This window comes from Theropithecus gelada, chromosome 2 (genome assembly GCF_003255815.1).
Source record: "Theropithecus gelada isolate Dixy chromosome 2, Tgel_1.0, whole genome shotgun sequence".
NCBI lineage: Eukaryota > Metazoa > Chordata > Mammalia > Primates > Cercopithecidae > Theropithecus > Theropithecus gelada.
The window spans coordinates 98,353,396-98,360,451 of NC_037669.1; the positions used below are offsets into that span (position 1 = coordinate 98,353,396).

Here is a 7,056-nt window from a genome sequence, read left to right on the forward strand (position 1 = left end):
AAAAAACCAAATGTCCATCAACAGATAAATGCATGAACAAATCATGATATAACCATAAAATGGAATCCTATTCCACACTAAAAAGGAATGAAGCACTAGTACATGCAACAAACAGATGAACATTGCAGACAAAACATTGAGCAAGACCAGACACAAAAGTATACATTATATGACTCCATTTACATGAAGTCCAAAACAGGCACAATCATCCTATGGTAATAGTGGTCACAAGAGTGGTTATCTACGAGGAGTTACTGGCAGTACAATTGGTATATGTAAGTAAAATTAATGGAGCTAAGATAATTAAAGGTTCAATGTGTAAAAAATTAAAGGTTCTAGTTAACTTGTCAACCTTAGATGGTAATGCAACATGATATAAAATATTTGTTCCACAGAACACAGCAGCAACCAAAAGTCAGGCAGAAACCGAGACAGACAGGATCTCTCTCTCGTGAGCACTGTCCTCTTCCCACTGCTGTTCTCCAGCCAGAACAGGGCCACCTGGTTCTACCATGAATCTGGACCATCAGTCCCTTTGCCATGAACAGCTGCGCTGTCTTCAGTCACTCTCTCCCTGACTTTCTCATCACACTGAGGACAATCAATTCTTCGGAGGTCAAAGGAATTTGTCTTCCCCACTCTTCAAGAAATATTTCCCAGTGGTCCTCAGACAAACATAAATTCAAGGGTAGTTTCTGCTCTCATTGTTTACCTGCTCCCCAAGGTCCAAATTCCTTACTCAATAATACAGGTGAGGCCAAACCACTTCTAACATTATAGAGAGACATTTTATCTTTGGTCACATCTCGAATCTCAAGCTGGAAATTATTTGATAGAAACCTATAAGAAAAGGAGGCAGCCTACACTAGAGGCTGTGTATCTAGAGTAGGTTGTATCATATCTGTTCCACATTTGCAAAACTTAAAAACTGAGAGCTTACAGAATGTCAGCATTAAAAAAATCCAGACCCACAGCACATGTTGTTTATGTTAAAGAACTGCCTGGCCAGGTACAGTGGTTCGTGCTTGTAATCCCCATACTTTGGGAGGCCAGGCAGAAAGATCGCTTGAGGTTAAGGCAGCCTGGGCAACATAGCAAGACCTCATCTTTACAAAAAAATTTAAGAAAAGAAAAGAAAATCAGCCAGGTGTGGCAGCACGCATGCTACTTGGGAAGCCAAAGCAGAAAGATGGCTTGAGTCCAGGAGTTTAAGGTTACAGTGAGCTATGATCATGCCACTGCACTTCAGCCCAGGCAACAAACGGAGATTCTATCCCTAAAAAAAGAATTTTTTATTGGACCAAAACAACCAGAGGAACTGATGGACAACTTCTAAAATCCCATGGTTCTCCATATGCATAAATGTTTTATCCCTGTAATCCTGGAGAGAGACAAAAAAAAAAGTGAGATCCTACATTCCTATTCTAATTAATATGCTTTTTTCTTTCCTTCTTTCTTTTTTTTTTTAATACTCTGTTGCCAGGCTGGAGTGCAGTGGTGCAATCTTGGCTCAATGCAACCTCCCCTTCCCAGGTTCAAGCGATTCTCCTTCCTCAGCCTCCCGAGTAGCTGGGATTACAGGCGTCCGCCACCATGCCTGGCTAATTTTTGTATTTTTAATAGAGATGGGGTTTCACCATGTTGACCAGGATGGTCTTGATCTCCTGACCTCGCGATCCACCCACTTCAGCCTCCCAAAGTGTTGGGATTATAGGCATGAGCCACCATGCTCGGCCATTAATATGCATTTTTTTAAGTGACATAAATCAACCTGCATCTATGTAATGGAAGATAGGATTTGCTAATAGTTCATCTGTATTGACATAAATTAGTAGACAGTGACATCTTTTAATCAACATAATCATGTTATCTAGTAACTAATTCTAGTCATTAAGGAGGAATGCAGTAAGTGCTCTGAATAGTATGCTAAAGAGATACTTTTCAGAAAATGTTAAGCCACTTAGTCCACAAGTTCAGTTATTTTCACCTACTTCTTAAAAGAAAAAAAAAAGATTTTTAAAGTCACCTGAGTACCCACAGCATGGTCTTATTTAACATTCAAATGTGGATAACTTATACTGTGATGGAGCATCCTTGTCGATGTTAGTACAAAATCCATTTCCTCTAGATAGATTATCCTCTGCTTCTGAATGTCCTGGAACTAGAAGAGACCCTAGAAATAATCCAGCTCCACAATTCCCAAAATGGGGCACATGTGCTTACGCTGGGGAGTCCCCAGAACCTCAGGGAAAACAAGGTACATTTTCCTTAAGAGCACTTTTTGACTCAGACAGCTTTTTTTTTTGGGGGGGGGGCTCACTCTGTCACCTAGGCTAGAGTACAATGGTGCAATAATGGCTCACTGCAGCCTCAACCTCCTGGGCTCAAGATTCTCCCACTGCAGCCTCCCTAGTAGCTGGAACTATAGGTGCACATCACCACACCTGGCTAATTTTTTCTTTTTTTTTTCTTTCCTTTTTCTTTTTTTTTTTTTTTTTTTTTGTAACCATGCGGTCTCACTATGTTGCCCAGGCTGGTCTCAAACTCCTGGGCTCAAGTGATCCTCCCACCTCAGCATTCTAGGAAGGGCTATTCCCAGCTTCACACCTGTTACATAGCAAGAACCTGTCTCTATTAAAAAAAAAAAAAAAAAAAAGTTTAAGGAAGTCCAAACAGGCTGTCTATAAGCACACTGCCTATGAGTTAGCCCTGCTCTGAAAGGAACAGTACTGTAAAATAAAAATAATAAATTTTGAAAACAAAAGAAGAAGTCCAAACAAGGATTTCAAGAGCTCCCCTCCCATCCCATTCCACCCTGTTCCACCTCAGGTGCGCTATTAACAATAATAATTAAATAAATTTCTCACTATAATGAATAATACTACACAGCCTTTCATAAAATGCCTATCAAAGCCTTTAAGCAGCTAAACATCATTGGTATTCTAAGTAACTCAGGAGACATCTAGTTTTATGCATATGTAATTATTTACTGTCTCTTCACTAAAACTGCACTTTTCAACACTGCAAGTGGCCTCCATTTAGATACATCTAAGAAGACAAGTCAGAATAGGGAATATTTGTTTGAAAAGAAGGGGGGGAAAGGAGGTGAGAAGCCAGAAGACCCATTCATTCAACAGTGTATCTCTGTCTAACGACAGTGTCTCTCTATCCAAGAATAAAATAAAACCTAAGAACCCACATAAGCCCTTGGGTTCTATCTCCATCTTTTAAAAACAGCATCCTCTTGTCTTCCCCTACAAAAATCACAGTGCATGCCAAATATAGATGAGTTAAATAAATCAGAGTCCATTTTCTCTTTTTTTGTTGTTTTGTTTTTGAGACAAGAGTCTTACTCTGTCGCCCAGGCTGGAGTGCAATGGCGCAATCTCGGCCCACTGCAACCTCCACCTCCCAGGTTCGAGCAATTCTCCTGCCTCTGCCTCCCATGTAGCTGGGATTACAGACACATGCCGCCATGCCCGGCTAAATTTTTGTATTTTAGTAGAGACAGGGCTTCATCGTGTTGCCCAGGCTGGTCTTGAACTCCTGAGCTCAGGCAATCCACCTGCCTAGGCCTCCCAAAGTGCTAGAATTACAGGCGTGAGCCACCACAGCCGGTGATCAGAGTCCATTTTTTCATGGTAACTTTATTTTCAAGTTTATCAAACTTCCCAACCATACAGTGTTAAACTCTGGCATGCACAAAAGGCTTCACTGAAAATCTGCAACCCTCAGTGAGTTTAAATGACTGTTCGCCCTCCAATGCCTTTCTTACTTAAGCCCCAAAGGGTAAAAAAAGAACTGTCCCTTGTAGAAAAACTGGCCACCTATCTGCTTACTCTCCTTGGCTCTCTTATGAGCTATATGGTGCAACAGAACAATCACATCTATAAAAACTCCGACAGCTGATGAAGAGGAGACTGCCCAAGGTCTGTTTTCTGCCTTGGGAGCACGAAGTCAAGATGGGGAACCCAGATGGTTAATTCAAGAATCATCAAACAATTACAGAGGCCTACTATATACAAGGTCAGAGGCAGGGACTCAGAATGCAACGACAGGGACCAGAAGTGGTGGCTCGCGCCTGTAATCCCAGCACTTTGGGAGGTCGTGGCCAGCAGATCCCTCGAGGCCAAGAGTTTGAGACCAGCCTGGCCAACATGGTGAAACCTCGTCTCTACTAAAAATACAAAAATTAGCTGGGCATGGTGGCAGGTGCCTGTAATCCCAGCTACTCGGGAGGCTGAGGCTAGAGAATCGCTTGAACCGGGGAGGTGGAGGCCACAGTGAGCCAAGATCACACCACTGTACTCTAGCCTGGGTGACAGAGCAACACTCCGTCTCAAAGAATAAAAAAAAAAAAAAAAAACAGAATGCAATAGAATGCATGACAGGAACAAAGTCCACTTAAGACAGCAAAACTTAAGGTGTTGTTAATTTGGAAAGTGAAAGTTTAAGAACTCCATTCAATGTGAATAGTGCTCTATTATTTTGAAAGCCCTTTTATTTTTACGTTTTTTGTTTTTGTTTTTGAGATAGGGTCTTGCTCTGTCGCCCTGGCTGAAGTGCAGTGATGCGATCTTGGCTCAATGAAACCTCTGCCTCCCGGATTCAAGCTATTCTCCTGCCTCACCCTCCTGAGTAGCTGGGATTACAGGTGCCCATCATCATGCCCAGCTAATTTTTGTATTTTTAGTAGAGACGGGGGTTTCACCATGTTGGCCTGGCGGGTCTCGAACTCCTGACCTTAAGCGATCCACCTGCCTCAGCCTCCCAAAGTGCTGGGAATACATGCGTGAGTCACCACGCCCGGCCCAAAGCTCTTCTATATTACCTGATTTAACCCTCACAATAAACCTATAAAACAACAATTACTATTATATGCTTTATTATCCCTGTTGGGGCTCAAAAAGGTTACCAAATTACAAACCCAACCATGTTGGAATGAGACCTGAAAACTCTCCCATGTTATTCAGTCAAACTTTTACAGACAGACACTTCCATTTAAAACATTGTCTTCCAGAGAGGGGAAGAGCAGGACAGAGAGGTTAAGTAAGGTCACACAGCCAATAAAGAGAGACGAGTTGGAATTTCAGTCCAAGTTTCCCACTCCAAGACCAAAGAGAAGGAGAAGCAACACAGCCAGAGTGGAGACACCCTCAACCGAGCGCTGGGGATGGGAAACTGGTCCCTGGGGCATCAAACAGGAAACGGCTGGTGCTGGGGCCAAGCTGAAACCCAACTGTTGCCAAACTCGCAGCCCTGAGACAAGGGCTTTAACCCGATTCAGCATCCCCCGGGCCCGGCTCAGCTCTCCAGCTGGCTTAGACTACACTGGCCTGGGAACCTCTACGACAAAGCTGAGGTCAAAGATCAAAGAGCAACCGAGTATGACCATTCCAAACCGAGAGACAAAAGGGAAGGCGCCATCTGTCACTCCAGGTCCAACTCTCCAAACCTACCAGTCAAGCTCCCAGCCCGTTGTCCCTTCACTCAATCCGGGGAGACCCTCCCCAGTGCAGACTGGCTCCAAGGCTAATCAGAGCTCAGTCTGAGCACCTTCCTCTTTGCTGCTCTTGTAGTTGGAAATTGGAAAGGACCCTGGAACTAGACTGTTTCCCTATGGTAACCTCCACTGCGCTTCCAGATAAACAAAAGACCCTCCAGAAAAGATTACCAGTCCCCAATACACACTCACAGATAGTATTGACAACGTTTACACATTTGAAGCAAATAAAGTTATAGTGAAGCGTATCAGAAAATATATATATATATATCAGCGGTCCAACGACGAATACTTTGAAGGCTCTCAAAGCGGACGCTAATTTCAGTGTCTGAACAAGTGCAGCCAAGGGTTCTAAAACAGGGAAGCTTAACGGGGAGGGGGCACCCAGCGTCAGCCTCAAGAGTGGGTCAACTTTTAACATCTTTCCTAAAACACAACTTTGCAAAAGAAGAAACGATACAGTTCATTATATCTGTTTTCACCTGCAAGAGGTTGACCTTGGAGACTAGAAAAGAACTTTAAAAATCAAGTCAAGAAAGTGACAAAGTAAACTTGTTAACTCTGAGGATGCAAAGGAAGACTCTAAGGCATCTTTCTGCTCTCTGACAAGCTCAGATGATGTCATTTTCATCAAGTTTTGCGGGTGAGTGGGAATCGGGGTGCTGCCCGCGCTCTGGCCTGGCTCAGCTCCAGGCTCTTTGAAGGTCGCCTCACTGTCACCTCGGAGTGCCGGAGCGCGGAATCCAGGCCACGCGGCGCGGCCGACACGATGCCCTAGGGGCACTTTTCCGGGCTCCAAGGTCCTCCTGCAGGTGCGGCCGGCGCATTAGGAGGGCTGTCCCCGCAGGGTCCCGGCGCCCGGCCTCTCCCGCCGCCACTATCTCAAGCGGACACTCCCGGAACACCCGTGTCCTTCCCCATCCCCCGGGCCCGAGGCGCAGGGGGCGCGGGTGAGCGGAACCCTGGCTTACCCGCAAGAGGGACGCGGAGCGCAACCCGGCAGCAGGCGCGGTCCCCGGGGGCCTCGGTGGGGGCTTCCTCCGCGTTGTTCTCGGCCCGGCCCCGGCCCCCCGGCTGCTCCGGTTCCCTCCGCTGCAGCCGGCCGCGCGGCACGGGGGCACTCGCGGTGGTTCCGCTCCGGCGCCGCCGCCTCCTACTGCCCGCCTGCCGCCCTGGCGCTCCTGGGCTCCGAGTCCGGGGTTCGGAGACGCGGGGGTCGTCGGGGCGTTCGAGACTCTCGGGAACGCTAAGGCTGCACTCGGGCTCTCCCGCGCGCGGCCCCGCGCCGGGGGACGCCTCGCTCGAGGCGCGGGGCGTCAAAGGCTCGGGGCGCGCGGGGGCGGCGGCCGGGTGGGCCCCGGGGCGGCGGGTAGGGGCGCTGCTGCGGACGCGGGGACTGATGCGGGCGCCGCGGCGCGGCCTCTCGCCATGGCTCCCCGGCGAGCGGGCGGCTCGCACCTCCCCTCCGCGCTGCCGTCACCGCCCGACGCGCGCCGAGCCCTCCCCCTTCCCAGCCCCGCCCGCCGCCCCGCGCCGCCACCTGCGGGCCGCCC

General features: G+C 47.5%; 1 protein-coding gene across 1 annotated transcript in view; it reads right to left on the reverse strand.

The window, feature by feature from the left end:
* The window catches only part of TRAK1 (trafficking kinesin protein 1), a 214,060-nt gene extending 207,219 nt beyond the window's left edge, over window positions 1-6,841 (reverse strand). Inside the window, exon 1 of the mRNA XM_025375297.1 lies at window positions 6,475-6,841. The gene's annotated coding sequence lies outside the window, so the exon portion shown is untranslated. The remainder of the gene's footprint in view (window positions 1-6,474) is intronic.
* Between the last annotated feature and the right edge of the window lie 215 nt (window positions 6,842-7,056).